This window comes from Lolium rigidum, chromosome 3 (genome assembly GCF_022539505.1).
Source record: "Lolium rigidum isolate FL_2022 chromosome 3, APGP_CSIRO_Lrig_0.1, whole genome shotgun sequence".
Lineage (NCBI taxonomy): Eukaryota > Viridiplantae > Streptophyta > Magnoliopsida > Poales > Poaceae > Lolium > Lolium rigidum.
The window spans coordinates 247495581-247512099 of record NC_061510.1 but is presented as its reverse complement, the minus strand read 5'-3'; the positions used below and the strand labels follow the sequence as shown (position 1 = coordinate 247512099).

Sequence of the window (16519 nt, the reverse complement as noted above, 5' to 3'; positions counted from 1 at the left end):
TTTTATGGGACCTAAGAAGATACGGTCAAAACTACGGGCATAGGTGTGTGTTGGTTGTTGTTTTCGGTTTGGCCTGAATAAAACTGGTCCACGGGTGACACTAGGCAGCTATCTATTTCAATTTAATACTCCCTCCGTCACGTAATAGATGTCGCATTGACATTTTTACGAAAACCACCTCTTCTTTTTTCCGACCAAACTCCGCGTCCCTCCACCCCGCACCTCATCCTCTTCCTGGCGACGCACCACCCCGCGACGCACCGCCCCGACGACCTCCTCCCTCCCGTCGACGCGCCCACCACCCTCGACGCCTCTCACCCTTTGCGTGCGACGTCGCCGTCCTCTCCTTCTCTCTCGTCGCGGGCAGTCTCTCCCAATTGCGCCGCCGATCCCACATCCTCTCGTGCCCAAAGAGGTGGTGGTAAAATTGAGATTTTTCTCTCGATCTCTCGCGATGGCGGTGGCGAAGGCACGGCGGAGCTCAAGTGGCGACGGTGGCTGGAGGATATCCATTCGCGGTGGAGATGGAGCTCCAATCGGGTGCTGGTGCTGCATCGCCCGAGCTTGAGCTCAAAATGGGGATTTTTCATCCGCCCGAGCTTGAGCTCAAAGTGGTGGCGGCGGCGGAGGTCCAATTGTGTGGTTCTGCTGCAGAAGCTGGAGGCGGACAAGAGGGAGGGGGTCTACGTGGTGGACGGGGAAGGCAACCTGGACGGCCTCACGACGCTCGGGGATCCAGGTTCGCCAAGCTCGTCTACTAGCTGCCGCTGTACTTCAATGGCGTCATCCCAATGCCGTATGTTCTGCTTGCTGCAAAGCTTCAGTACTCCTACTCCGTAAGTCCGCATTTTCTGCTTTCTGCAAAGCTTCAATACTCTGTATGTTCTGCTTGCTGCAATTGATTTCAACTTTCAAAATTGATGTTTGTTTCAATTTACTCCATAGACATACTGTAAGTGAATTAATGAGGAGTATGGTTGATCTACTAGCTCTGGAGTATTGGTGTTGAGATTAGTGATTGCTTGCTTACTACTGTATTACTCCACACTAATTTACTCCTCCTGCCTTTTTCTCAATAGAGGATAAAGAGGTGGATGGATGGATGGAGAGGAAGGAATGAAGAAGATGATGGTCTGCTAGCTGGTTTGTTCTTGAGCTCAGCAAGATTTTCCCTTTGAGTCACTTCTCTAACATTGTTATCACCAGATTTTGGCTAAATCAGGAGGTGGGCCGCGATCAAGATGGGCTTGGGAGATTACATATGGAAGAACTATGAAGCGGCCTTGCACGGAGAATTTGGGCTAGTTAGCCCGTGTATCTTAATATAATAGATTGTGTATCGGTTTAGAAGTTAGAGTTTATCTCGTGCACGGTTTAGTGCACGCCCACATTAGAGAGTCCGCTGGACTATAAATATGTATCTAGGGTTTATGGAATAAACAACAACTCACGTTCAACCCCAAAAACAAACCAATTTCGGCGCATCGCCAACTCCTTCGTCTCGAGGGTTTCTATCAGGTAAGCGACATGCTGCCTAGATCGCATCTTGCGATCTAGGCAGCACAAGCCCCACGTTGTTCATGCGTTGCTCGTCTCGAAGCGCTTTTGATGGCGAGCAACGTAGTTATCATTAGATGTGTTAGGGTTAGCATTGTTCTTCGTTTAAGCATGCTTACGTAGTGCAACCCTTGCATATCTAGCCGTCCTCACGCCTATCTCCGGTGTGGGGGCGGCACCCCGCTTGATCATTATTTAGTAGATCTGATCCGTTACGATTGCTCCTTGTTCCGCAAGGATTAGTTTAATATCTGCAATAGTTTGGCCTTACAATGGGGGGAGGATCCAGGTGGCACGTAGGGTGGCGTTCGCAAGTCCTAAACGGGATGTTCCTAGGATCAACTTCATGTTGGTTTTTTGGCCTTGTTTAGGATCGGCTTACGAGCACCGTGCGTGGCCGCAAGGCCCAACCTCGGAGTAGGATGATCCGGTTATGCGGTGAAAACCCTAAATCGTCGTAGATCTCGTTAGCTTCATATTGATCAAGCAGGACCACCAAGTATTCGTGCACCCCGTACGGATCATGGGTGGATCGGCTCTTTGAGCCGATTCACGGGATAACCCGAGAGCCGATCGAGGCTCGTATTTAACGTTTACATGTATGCCTGCGAGAAACTAAGCGAGGCAACCTCATCACCTTCCCGACCGGGTATAGGTCAGGTGGCACGCCCTTGCACTTCGCAGCGCCGCGTGTGACCGGAAGAGCATTGCGGGCCGTCGCTCGGAGGGGTCTCAGCCAGCCGCAGCTCTAGGCTCCCCCGGCTCTACGGTGTTGACAAGGCCGCTGCCCGCCGGTGGGTTTTGGCGATCAACACATTCTCGGCACGCCGGTGGGACAACTTGATTGCGGCCCACGGCCGGTTATCTTTGAGAAGCCACGAGACAGGAGCTACGGGCATCCGAAGGCCCTGTACTTACGAGGATATATCGATGGGAGGCCCGTGAACAGGATGCTTCGGTGGACACCGGAGCGGCAGTTAACATCATGCCGTACTCTATGCTACGTCGGCTGGGGCGCTCGAGTTCGGATCTAATCAAAACCAACGTAACATTGAGCGACTTCAACGGCCAAGCGTCTGAGGCACAAGGAGTTCTGAATGTGGACCTGACCGTAGGAAGAAAAACCATCCCTACGGCGTTCTTTATCGTTGATAGCACGAGCAGTTATGCTGTTTTGCTGGGAAGAGATTGGATCCACGCCAACTGCTGCATTCCCTCCACGATGCACCAATGCATAATACAGTGGGATGGTGATGAGGTAGAGGTCGTCCAAGCCGACGACTCGGCCGAAGTTTCAACGGCTGGCATGAACGCATGGGAAGCAACGAGGCCAAGAACCCCTCTCGGGCATCAAATTGGACGACTGCGAGCGCATCGATGTGACAAAGGGAAGGGTTAAGCTAGTTTTATCCACCGGCCCGACCATGTAGTTGAAGCCAAGCGAGGTGCAAGATTGTCGAGGCTGGTCCTTGTGATCGGCCCCAAGGGTCTATGAAGGAACAGTACAAAACCTTCACTGAGCAAACAGCGTGGAGGCCGATTCCAGTAATCGGCCGCGAATATCCTCACCATCCATACTGCCTGGGTTCAACACATTCACGGTCCATCAGAGCCGATGTCATCAAATCTCTCGACAGAATCGGCTCGGGGGGGCGCCCAAGTGGATAAAACATGAGGATATACAGTAGAAGAGTCTCATCCTTTGATGGTGGATATTGGAGCATGGGGGCCGGTACGCAAGTCGGCCGAAAAAAAAAATCGAAAATTTTCAGGAATAGCCGATGCATAGACATCGACTTAAGAGCAGGGGGGTAGTTCCCTCCAAGAGTCCGGAGGGTGTCAGAAATGCGTTCTCACCGGAAGTCGCTTCAGCCTGCCGAAGATGATGAGCCGATCTGATCAGCAAGGCGCAAGGTTTGGACTGAAAAAGCTCGGGGGAGGGCGGCTCGCCCTGAATTTCCCTCACTCTAAAGAGCCGATTTGTTCTGAATCGGTTGATACGGCGTTGCGAGTTGGAAACCAAGGATGATTGACGTGATCAGCTCGCTGCTATTCCCACCTTGAAGGCCCGGGGGCAGCTCACCTTGAAGGTCTCTGCTCCGGGAGCCGACTTCGTTGGGATCGGCCGAACTACGCACCACAAGTTACCCGACAAATGGTGCTTATGTTGCAAAATTATCATAGCTCGCCGGATCGGCTGTATGGACCCTCAACGGAAGGGAGGTGATCGGCTGGTGGCCCTGCGGGATAGCTCTCTTGGACAAGGTTAAGCCCGCCCCGAAATCTCAATGGTGATGATCCGTCCTTTATCCTCGCCTTGGCTGAGGCTCGGGGGGCAGCTCGCCCTCGAGGTCTAACCAACTCTGTCAAAGTGGGCCCACTCTTCATGACGGCTCGTTCAAGAGACAGTGTTTATTATAGAAGGAAGCTGTCGGAGCTGAACGAGCAGAATTCGGAAAGGATAATGAAAAGGAGACCTGACATTATTTCAGGAGTTCTGCCGCTAGGTTCAACATGTCATCTTGAGTGAGATCTGTGGATTCGCGCGAGTAAGGCTTGGCCTTGTGTGGCAAGGAGTTTGGGTTTGGGTGGATCTATCTCGAAATTTAGTGTGGGAGACCGATGCGATGCCATCGGCTTGTTGGGCATTGTCCAGTGTGGCAATCGGCAGAATCAGGAGGGAAGACAATCGGCTAAATTATCATAAAGGGAATCGGCAAAATCGAGTTGGGGAATTTCTTCATTGATGAGCCAGATTTCTTACAGAGAAGAGCTGATTGCTCTCAAAAGGAAAGACCGGGGGATACATTGCCCCGTCTGCTACTGCTAGCCCTATGCTAAGACCCTATCTAGGGGCCGCTGCTGCCCTCGTCGTCGTCGTCGTCGCCGTCATCGCCACTGCCGGTGCTGCTCCCTACCGGCTCGTCATCGCTGCTCCAGCGGCCGCCGATAGGACCCTCGTCGTCTTCATCCTCTTCGTCAGCATCGTCGTCACTATCGACATCGCTGAAGTTCCCGGGCCAGAGGTGGCGGCGTTTCGCCGGCGGCTCGTCGGGGGAGCTGTCTTCATCCTCCTCCTCCTCTCCCTCCTCCTTCACCTCCTCGGAGGTGGTGAAGTCCGCCCAGGAGTGGCGGTCGTCTTCGCTCTCCACCACCGCTTCCTCGTCGGCAAGGAAGCGGAGGTCGCTTCCCCGTCGGTTTGGGATTTGTCATCCTCGGACCGAGACGGAGGAGTCATGGTCCTCTTTGTCCCACTTTGTCGGGGCGAGGATGTCGTACGCCGCTTGCGTACCCCACGAGGGCGTCGACTCTCGGATGGGAGAGGACACGTGGGAAAGATCCGAAGAAGAAGAAGAGGAAGAAGACATGGTTGCAGGGGAGGGTTTTTTGGAGCGCCACTGCGGAAGGGGTAAAGAAGAGAACTGTTCGTTGCGGCTAAATAAAAGGAGGTGGGGGTTTTTTTTTAATTTCCGAGCAGTTCTCGAGGACATGGTTGAAGGAGATATGCCCTAGAGGCAATAATAAAGTGGTTATTATTTATATCTTTATGTTTATGATAAATGTTTATATATCATGCTAGAATTGTATTAACCGAAACATTAGTACATGTGTGATATGTAGACAACAAGAAGTCCCTAGTATGCCTCTTAAACTAGCTTGTTGATTAATGGATGATTAGTTTCATAATCATGAACATTGGATGTTATTAATAACAAGGTTATATCATTATATGAATGATGTAATGGACACACCCAATTAAGCGTAGCATAAGATCTCGTCATTAAGTTATTTGCTATAAGCTTTCGATACATAGTTACCTAGTCCTTATGACCATGAGATCATGTAAATCACTTATACCGGAAAGGTACTTTGATTACACCAAACACCACTTGCGTAAATGGGTGGCTATAAAGGTGGGATTAAGTATCCGGAAAGTATGAGTTGAGGCATATGGATCAATAGTGGGATTTGTCCATCCAGATGACGGATAGATATACTCTGGGCCCTCTCGGTGGAATGTCGTCTAATGTCTTGCAAGCATATGAATGAGTTCATAAGAGACCACATACCACGGTACGAGTAAAGAGTACTTGTCAGGAGACGAGGTTGAACAAGGTATAGAGTGATACCGAAGATCAAACCTCGGACAAGTAAAATATCGCGAGACAAAGGGAATTGGTAATGTATGTGAATGGTTCATTCGATCACTAAAGTCATCGTTGAATATGTGGGAGCCATTATGGATCTCCGGATCCCGCTATTGGTTATTGGTCGGAGTAAGTACTCAACCATGTCCGCATAGTTCTCGAACCGTAGGGTGACACACTTAAAGTTGGATGTTGAAATGGTAGTTCTTGAATATGGAATGAAGTTGGAATATTTGTTCGGAGTCCCGGATGTGATCCCGGACATCACGAGGAGTCCCGGAATGGTCGGAGAATAAGATTCATATATAGGATGTCATTTTATGTGAATAAAATGTCGCGGAAGGTTCTATGGAAGGTTCTAGAAGGTTCTAGAAAAGTCCGGAAGAAACCACCAAGGAAGGTGGAGTCCACAAGGGACTCCACCCCCCATGGCCGGCCAACCCTAGTGGGGGAGGAGTCCCAAGTGGACTCCCCTTAGGGGCCGGCCACCCCCACATGGGAGGTGGGAATCCCACCTTTGGGTGGGAGTCCTAGTTGGGCTAGGATTGCCCCCTCCTATGGAAGGATTTGGTTCGGGTCTTATTCGAAGACTTGGACACCACCTCTTGGGGTTCCACCTATATAATGAGGGACAAGGGGGAGGGGGCAGGCTACCTAAAACACCACCAAGGTGGCCGCACCCCTATAGTGGCCGGCGCCCCCCTCTCCCCAAACCCTAGCCGCCCCGCTCCTCCACTTCCCGCACGCTTAGCGAAGCTCCGCCGGACTTCTCCACCACCACCGACACCACGCCGTCGTGCTGTCGGATTCAAGAGGAGCTACTACTTCCGCTGCCCGCTGGAACGGGGAGGTGGACGTCGTCTTCATCAACAACCGAACGTGTGACCGAGTACGGAGGTGCTGCCCGTTCGTGGCGCCGGAACCGATCGTGATCAAGATCTTCTACGCGCTTTTGCAAGCGGCAAGTGAACGTCTACCGCAGCAACAAGAGCCTCATCTTGTAGGCTTTGGAATCTCTTCAAGGGTGAGACTCGATACCCCCTCGTTGCTACCGTCTTCTAGATTGCATCTTGGCTTGGATTGCGTGTTCGCGGTAGGAAAATTTTTGTTTTCTATGCTACGTTATCCTACGGTGGTATCGAGCCGTGTCTATGCATAGATGGTTGCACGAGTAGAACACAATGGTTTGTGGGCGTTGATGCTCTTGTTATCTTTAGTTGAGTACTTTGCATCTTTATGGCATAGTGGGATGAAGCGGCTCGGACTAACTTTACATGACCGCGTTCATGAGACTTGTTCCTCGTTCGACATGCAACTTGTATTGCATAAGAGGCTTTGCGGGTGTCTGTCTCTCCTACTATAGTAAAGATTCAAATTACTCTTCTATTGACAACATTAGTATCAACGTTGTGGTTCATGTTCGTAGGTAGATTAGATCTATATCGAAAACCCTAAACCACGTAAAATATGCAAACCAAATTAGAGAGCGTCTAACTTGTTTTTGCAGGGTTTGGTGATGTGATATGGCCATAATGTGATGATGAATATGTATGAGATGATCATTATTGTATTGTGGCAACCGGCGGGAGCCTTATGGTTGTCTTTAAATTTCATGTTGAGTAGTATTTCAAAGTAGTTGTAATAGTTGCTACATGGAGGACAATCATGAAGACGGCGCCATTGACCTTGGTGCTTCGCCGATGATGATGGAGTTCATGCCCGAAGATGATGGAGATCATGTCCGTGCTTTGGAGATGAAGATCAAAGGCGCAAAGACAAAAGGGCCATATCATATCACATATGAACTGCATGTGATGTTAATCCTTTTATGCATCTTATTTTGCTTAGATCGCGACGGTAGCATTATAAGATGATCCCTCACTAAAATCTCAAGATAATAAAGTGTTCATCCTTAGTAGCACCGTTATCAAGTCTTGTCGTTTCGAAGCATCTCGTGATGATCGGGTGTGATAGATTCAATAAGTACATACAACGGGTGCAAGACAGTTTTGCACATGCGGATACTAAGGTGGCCTTGACGAGCCTAGCATGTACGGACATGGTCTCGGAACACATGATACCGAAAGGTAGAGCATGAATCATATGGTTGATATGATGAACACTTTGAGTGTTCGCCAATGAAATCACACCTTTTCTCGTGATGATCGGGTTTAGGTGCGGTGGATTTGGTTCGTGTGATCACTAAGACAATGCGAGGGATATTGTTTTGAGTGGGAGTTCATCTAGATTTTTAATTATGTAGAATTAAAATTTGAACTCAATTTGTCATAAACTTAGTCTAAACTATTGCAAATATATGTTGTAGAGATGGCGTCCCCAATCAATTTTAACCAGTTCCTAGAGAAAGAAAAGCTTAAGAGCAACGGTAGCAACTTCACCGACCGGTTCCGTCATGTGAGGATCTTCCTCTCGGCGGAAATCTGCAATATGTGCTTGATGCACCGCTAGGTGACCCTCCTGCGAAACTGAAACCGATGAAGTAAAAGCTGTTTACGCGACTCGGAAAACTCGGTACTCTCAAGTTCGGTGTGCCATCTTATGCGATCCGGAATCCGATCTTCAAAAACGTTTTGAGCACCACGATCCTCATGAGTTGATGAAAGAGTTGAAGACTATTTTTGAGACTCATGCGGCCGTGGAATGCTATGAAGCATCGAAACAATTTTTCAGCTGTATGATGGAAGAAGGCAGCTCCGTTAGTGAGCACATGCTCGCCATGACCGGGCATGCGAAGAAACTCGGTGACTTGGGAATAGTGATTCCTAACAGGCCGGGGATTAATCGTGTCCTTCAATCACTGCCACCAAGTTACAAGAACTTTGTGATGAACTACAATATGCGAGAACATGAACAAGGAGTTACTCGAACTCTTTGGCATGCTAAAAGCTGCTGAGATTGAGATCAAGAAAGAGCACCAAGTGTTGATGGTCAACAAGACCACCGAGTTTCAAGAAACAGGGCAAGTCTAAGGGAAAATTCAAGAAGGGTGGCAAGAAAGCTGCCACGCCTCCTGTGAAACCTAAGAACGGCCCTAAGCACGATGCTTGAGTGCTATTACTGCAAGGAGAAGGGACACCTGGAAGCGTAATTGCTCCAAGTATCCGGCTGATCCGAAGAGCGGCCTTGTCAAGAAGAAGAAAGAAGGTATATATGATATACATGTTATAGATGTTCATTTCACTGGTTCTCGTTCTAGTACACGGGTATTTGATACTTGGTTCGGTTGCTCATATTTGTAACTCGAAACAGGAACTAAAGAATAAACGACAACTCGCTGAAGGATGAAGTGACGATGCGCGTTGGAAACGGATCCAAGGTCAATGTGATCGCGGTCGGCACACTTCCTCTACATCTACCTTCGGGATTAGTTTTAAGCCTAAATAATTGTTATTATGTACCTGCGTTGAGCATGAACATTATATCCGGATCTTGTTTAATGCAAGACGGTTATTCATTCAAGTCCGAGAATAATGGTTGTTCTATTTTTATGAATAATATCTTTTATGGTCGAGCACCACAAAAGAATGGCTTATTTCTGTTAGATCTCGATAGTAGTGATACGCATATACATAACATTGATGCTAAGCGAATTAAATTGAATGATAATTCTACTTATATGTGGCATTGTCGTCTTGGTCATATTGGAGTGAAACGCATGAAGAAACTCCATACTCGATGGATTACTAGAATCACTTGACTTTGAGTCACTTGATAGATGCGAAGCATGTCCGATGGGAAAAATGACTAAGACTCCATTTTCTGGTATGATGGAGCGAGCTACTGACTTATTGGAAATCATACATACCGATGTGTGCGGACCAATGAGCGTAGCATCGCGCGGTGGTTATCGTTATGTTCTAACCTTCACGGATGATCTGAGTAGATATGGGTATATCTATTTCATGAAACATAAATCCGAAACTTTCGAGAAGTTTAAGGAATTCCAAAGTGAAGTAGAAAATCAACGTAACAAGAAGATTAAATTTCTACGATCAGATCGTGGAGGTGAATATCTGAGTTATGAGTTTGGCATGCATTTAAAGAAATGCGGAATACTTTCACAATTGACACCGCCGGGAACACCACAACGAAACGGTGTGTCCGAACGTCGTAATCGAACTCTCTTAGATATGGTTCGTTCTATGATGTCTCTTACTGATTTGCCGTTATCTTTTTGGAGTTATGCATTAGAGACAGCCGCATTCACTTTAAATAGAGCACCATCAAAATCCGTAGAAACGACACCGTATGAATTATGGTTTAATAAGAAACCTAAGTCTGTCGTTCCTGAAAGTTTGGGGTTGCGAAGCCTATGTAAAAAAGTTACAACCGGACAAGCTAGAACCCAAAGCGGAGAAATGCGTCTTCATAGGATACCCTAAGGAAACTATAGGGTACACTTTCTATCACGGATCCGAAGGCAAAATCTTTGTTGCTAAGAACGGAACCTTTCTTGAGAAAGAATTTCTCACTAAAGAAGTGACTTGGAAGAAAAGTAGAACTCGATGAGATTGATGAATCTATACTCGTTGATCGAGTAGCGCGATGACGGAAGTTGTACCTGTACCGCCTACACCGGCAACGAGAGGAAGCAAATGATAATGATCATGAAACTTCGAACGAGGAAACTATCGAACCTCGCGGATCGACAAGGGAACGTACCACTCCCGATTGGTTTGATCCTTGTCTAAATGTCATGATTGTGGATAACAATGATGAGGACCACTGCGACGTATGAAGAAGCGATGATGAGCCCGGATTCCAACAAATGGCAAGAAGCCATGAAATCCGAAATGGGATCCATGTATGATAACAAAGTATGGACTTTGGTAGACTTACCCGAGAGCCGAAAGGCTGTCGAGAATAAATGGATTTTCAAGAGAAAAACAGATGCTTGATGGTAATATTACTGTCTATAAAGCTCGACTTGTCGCAAAGGGTTTCCGACAAATTCAAGGAGTTGACTACGATGAGACTTTCTCACCGGTAGCGAAGCTAAAATCTGTGAGGATTTTGTTAGCAATAGCTGCATTTTTCGATTTTGAGATTTGGCAGATGGATGTCAAAACGGCGTTCCTTAATGGAGACATTGAGGAAGAGTTGTATATGGTACAACCCAAAGGTTTTGTCGATCCTAAAAATGCTGACAAAGTATGCAAACTTCAGCGTTCAATCTATGGACTGAAGCAAGCATCAAGAAGTTGGAACCGACGCTTTGATAAGGTGATCAAAGACTTCGGGTTTATACGAGTGTCATGGAGAGGCCTGTATTTACAAGAAAGTGAGTGGGAGCTCCGTAGCATTCACGATATTATATGTAGATGACATATTATTGATCGGGAATGATATAGAACTATTAAGCGATGTTAAGGGTTATTTGAATAATAGTTTTTCAATGAAAGACCTTGGTGAAGCATCATATATATTAGGCATCAAGATTTATAGAGATAGATCAAGACGCCTAATAGGGCTATCACAGAGTACATATCCGGACAAGATTCTAAAGAAATTTAGAATGGACGAAAGTAAGAAAGGGTTCTTACCTATGTTACCGAGGCAAGGTATTGAGTAAGACTCAAGGACCGGCTACGGCGAGAAGAAAGAGAAAGGATGAATAATATCCCCTATGCCTCGGCGATAGGATCTATCATGTATGCCATGCTATGTACTAGACCGGATATAGCACATGCTCGTTAGTTTGACTAGCGAGATATCAAAGTGATCCGGGAATGGAACACTGGACAGCGGTCAAGAATATCCTGAAGTACTTGAAAAGAACTAAGGATATGTTTCTTTGTTATGGAGGTGACCAAGAGCTCGTTGTAAACGGTTACACCGATGCAAGTTGGAACACCGATCCCGATGACTCTAAGTCACAATGCGGGTACGTGTTTATATTAAATGGTGCTGCGATGAAGCTGGGCAAGCTCGAAGCGAGTGCACGGTGGCGAAGTCTTCAACGGAATCGAGTACATAGCGGCTTCGAGGCTTCATCGAAGCGGTATGGATGAAGAGGTTCATTGTAGAGCTCGGTGTGGTTCCTAGTGCATTGGACCCATTAATCATTTACTTGTGATAACATGGGTGCCATCGCCAATGCACAAGAACCAAGGTCACACAAGAGGCTGAAGCATATCAAGCTGCGTTACCACTCGATTCGCGAGTACATCGAAGATGGAGAAGTAAAGATTTGCAAAGTACACACTCGATCCGAATGTAGCGAGATCCGTTGACTAAAGCTCTCCCTAGGGCAAAGCATGACCAACACCGGAATGCCATGGGTGTTAGGTATATTACTATGTAATCTAGATTATTGACTCTAGTGCAAGTGGGAGACTGAAGGAGATATGCCCTAGAGGCAATAATAAAGTGGTTATTATTTATATCTTTATGTTTATGATAAATGTTTATATATCATGCTAGAATTGTATTAACCGAAACATTAGTACATGTGTGATATGTAGACAACAAGAAGTCCCTAGTATGCCTCTTAAACTAGCTTGTTGATTAATGGATGATTAGTTTCATAATCATGAACATTGGATGTTATTAATAACAAGGTTATATCATTATATGAATGATGTAATGGACACACCCAATTAAGCGTAGCATAAGATCTCGTCATTAAGTTATTTGCTATAAGCTTTCGATACATAGTTACCTAGTCCTTATGACCATGAGATCATGTAAATCACTTATACCGGAAAGGTACTTTGATTACACCAAACACCACTGCGTAAATGGGTGGCTATAAAGGTGGGATTAAGTATCCGGAAAGTATGAGTTGAGGCATATGGATCAATAGTGGGATTTGTCCATCCCGATGACGGATAGATATACTCTGGGCCCTCTCGGTGGAATGTCGTCTAATGTCTTGCAAGCATATGAATGAGTTCATAAGAGACCACATACCACGGTACGAGTAAAGAGTACTTGTCTGGAGACGAGGTTGAACAAGGTATAGAGTGATACCGAAGATCAAACCTCGGACAAGTAAAATATCGCGAGACAAAGGGAATTGGTAATGTATGTGAATGGTTCATTCGATCACTAAAGTCATCGTTGAATATGTGGGAGCCATTATGGATCTCCGGATCCCGCTATTGGTTATTGGTCGGAGTAAGTACTCAACCATGTCCGCATAGTTCTCGAACCGTAGGGTGACACACTTAAAGTTGGATGTTGAAATGGTAGTTCTTGAATATGGAATGAAGTTGGAATATTTGTTCGGAGTCCGGATGTGATCCCGGACATCACGAGGAGTCCCGGAATGGTCCGGAGAATAAGATTCATATATAGGATGTCATTTTATGTGAATAAAATGTCGCGGAAGGTTCTATGGAAGGTTCTAGAAGGTTCTAGAAAAGTCCGGAAGAAACCACCAAGGAAGGTGGAGTCCACAAGGGACTCCACCCCCATGGCCGGCCAACCCTAGTGGGGGAGGAGTCCCAAGTGGACTCCCCTTAGGGGCCGGCCACCCCCACATGGGAGGTGGGAATCCCACCTTTGGGTGGGAGTCCTAGTTGGGCTAGGATTGCCCCCTCCTATGGAAGGATTTGGTTCGGGTCTTATTCGAAGACTTGGACACCACCTCTTGGGGTTCCACCTATATAATGAGGGACAAGGGGAGGGGGCAGGCTACCTAAAACACCACCAAGGTGGCCGCACCCCTATAGTGGCCGGCGCCCCCTCTCCCCAAACCCTAGCCGCCCCGCTCCTCCACTTCCCGCACGCTTAGCGAAGCTCCGCCGGACTTCTCCACCACCACCAGACACCACGCCGTCGTGCTGTCGGATTCAAGAGGAGCTACTACTTCCGCTGCCCGGCTGGAACGGGGAGGTGGACGTCGTCTTCATCAACAACCGAACGTGTGACCGAGTACGGAGGTGCTGCCCGTTCGTGGCGCCGGAACCGATCGTGATCAAGATCTTCTACGCGCTTTTGCAAGCGGCAAGTGAACGTCTACCGCAGCAACAAGAGCCTCATCTTGTAGGCTTTGGAATCTCTTCAAGGGTGAGACTCGATACCCCCTCGTTGCTACCGTCTTCTAGATTGCATCTTGGCTTGGATTGCGTGTTCGCGGTAGGAAAATTTTTGTTTTCTATGCTACGTTATCCTACAATGGTGCCAAAACTGTCAAATCGTGCAGAGAAGTTGGGAAGGCAAGACGTCATGATGAGGCATGCTGCGACAGTTCCGCTCTGCCGTGATACGACCCCTCTGAGGAAAAAAACAGAGTGGTTTTGAAATTATCATTACCAAAACCGGGGGGCATGTGTTATCACCGGATTTTGGCTAAATCGGGAGGTGGGCCGCGATCAAGATGGGCTTGGGAGATTACATATGGAAGAACTATGAAGCGGCCTTGCACGGAGAATTTGGGCTAGTTAGCCCGTGTATCTTAATATAATAGATTGTGTATCGGTTTAGAAGTTAGAGTTTATCTCGTGCACGGTTTAGTGCACGCCCACATTAGAGAGTCCGCTTGGACTATAAATATGTATCTAGGGTTTATGGAATAAACAACAACTCACGTTCAACCCCAAAAACAAACCAATCTCGGCGCATCGCCAACTCCTTCGTCTCGAGGGTTTCTATCGGGTAAGCGACATGCTGCCTAGATCGCATCTTGCGATCTAGGCAGCACAAGCCCCACGTTGTTCATGCGTTGCTCGTATCGAAGCGCTTTTGATGGCGAGCAACGTAGTTATCATTAGATGTGTTAGGGTTAGCATTGTTCTTCGTTTAAGCATGCTTACGTAGTGCAACCCTTGCATATCTAGCCGTCCTCACGCCTATCTCGGGTGTGGGAGCGGCACCCGCTTGATCATTATTTAGTAGATCCGATCCGTTACGATTGCTCCTTGTTCGCAAGGATTAGTTTAATATCCGCAATAGTTTGGCCTTACAATGGGGGGAGGATCCGAGTGGCACGTAGGGTGGCGTTCGCAAGTCCTAAACGGGATGTTCCTAGGATCAACTTCATGTTGGTTTTTTGGCCTTGTTTAGGATCGGCTTACGAGCACCGTGCGTGGCCGCAAGGCCCAACTCTGGAGTAGGATGATCCGGTTATGCGGTGAAAACCCTAAATCGTCGTAGATCTCGTTAGCTTCATATTGATCAAGCGGGACCACCAAGTATTCGTGCACCCCGTACGGATCATGGGTGGATCGGCTCTTTGAGCCGATTCACGAGATAACCCGAGAGCCGATCGAGGCTCGTATTTAACGTTTACATGTATGCCTCCGCAGAAACTAAGCGAGGCAACCTCATCACCTTCCTGACCAGGTATAGGTCAGGTGGCACGCCCTTGCACTTCGCAACGCCGCGTGTGACCAGAAGAGCATTGCGGGCCGTCGCTCGGAGGGGTCTCAGCCAGCCGCAGCTCTAGGCTCCCCCCGGCTCTACAGTGTTGACAAGGCCGCTGCCCGCCGGTGGGTTTTGGCAGTCAACAAACATGTAACTGATAGGTGAGAAATGAGCTCCAATTCTGTGTACTCACTGTAACAAGATTCAGCTCACACCTTTTTTTAAAGTCCCATTTCTGTGGCTTGCACTATTGTCTGCTCCCTGGGTGTACCAAAATACTGGGGTGTTTTTTGCTTGTAGCTAGCAGCAGGATGGTTGATCTCCTAAAAATAGAACCAAAATACTCCTTGTAAGATTACCGATGTTGAGGTTATAGCTCCGGAACTCAACCTTGAAATATGATGCAAACTAGGACTACTTGTATGTGTTGATTTTAATCTCTGTTTATCTACGTGAAGTGTCGACTCTCTTATGAACTACTCCCTAGTTTACGGTGCTCCAACAAGAGCAATGCAATTGAATTGCTCGGTTATCTCCGAATTCTCATTGGTTCACATGGACATTGACTAAGTAATCATTACAACCATCCCGAGTAATCATCATACTCCAGGAAGATACAGCTTAATTTGTGTGTGAAGTGTGAACCTCAAGGTAGACATACATTTTATGTCTGAAACCTGAATTGATGACAATACAGTGTACTCCAGGGAAAAAACCAAAAAGCCTTTTCTACTGTGCTACTGTAATTGATCTTACAATCATAATCAAAGATCATACTCCGTCCCACTGTGCTACTGTAAATAGCCAACTGAACATCACTAGTGACTAACCATGCTACTGTGCTCCTGTACATATAGGATGTTGTCTTTCAACAAAGCACCACATTGGGTGAATCTAATTTTTTCAGACCACATTTTCTTTTTACAGACGTCATGCCCCTCGGTACCCGCGATGCATTCTGATCCAGGGAAGAGCTTTCGGAAGATTTAGACAAATGTGCAGCCTTTGGCGTCTTCATATTCGTTTGATGTTCAGTCACTGCAGAAAGGTATTGATTAGTTATTGCAAATGTACTCCTCTTGGTTACAAGCAGATTATATATGCAAGTAAACCTTACCTAAGCTGTCAAATGCAAACACATTATGGTCATTATTAACAGGGTACATCCTCTTGGTAGCACTATGGGCACTACTATTAGCTTCCTGTAGAAAACTTGAGAACCATGGAAACATGCCCTGCCTAACATAGAAGAGCAGATATGCTTCTTGGTTTAGTGCACTTGTCTCGGTAATTGAATCAACCTGCAAGTGAAAATATGTGTTATAAGGTGAAAATATCTGTGGCATGAAAAAAGAAAGAACAATTAAGTACTAGCACTTACAAGTGAGTCATTCATCAAGTGCCAACTAGTTGGCGAAGAACGAATGGTGCACATGTAGTGGCCAAAGTTAGGCAAGCCAGAATGCTTAACAACGCCATACAAA

General features: G+C 47.0%; 1 long non-coding RNA gene across 1 annotated transcript; it reads left to right on the top strand.

Moving 5' to 3' along the window:
* The first annotated feature begins 461 nt into the window (after positions 1-461).
* On the top strand, positions 462-16079 carry LOC124699266. The gene is made up of 3 exons (XR_007001337.1): positions 462-836; positions 1080-1143; positions 15963-16079. It is a non-coding gene; the product is annotated as an uncharacterized LOC124699266 (long non-coding RNA).
* The last annotated feature ends 440 nt before the right edge of the window (positions 16080-16519 follow it).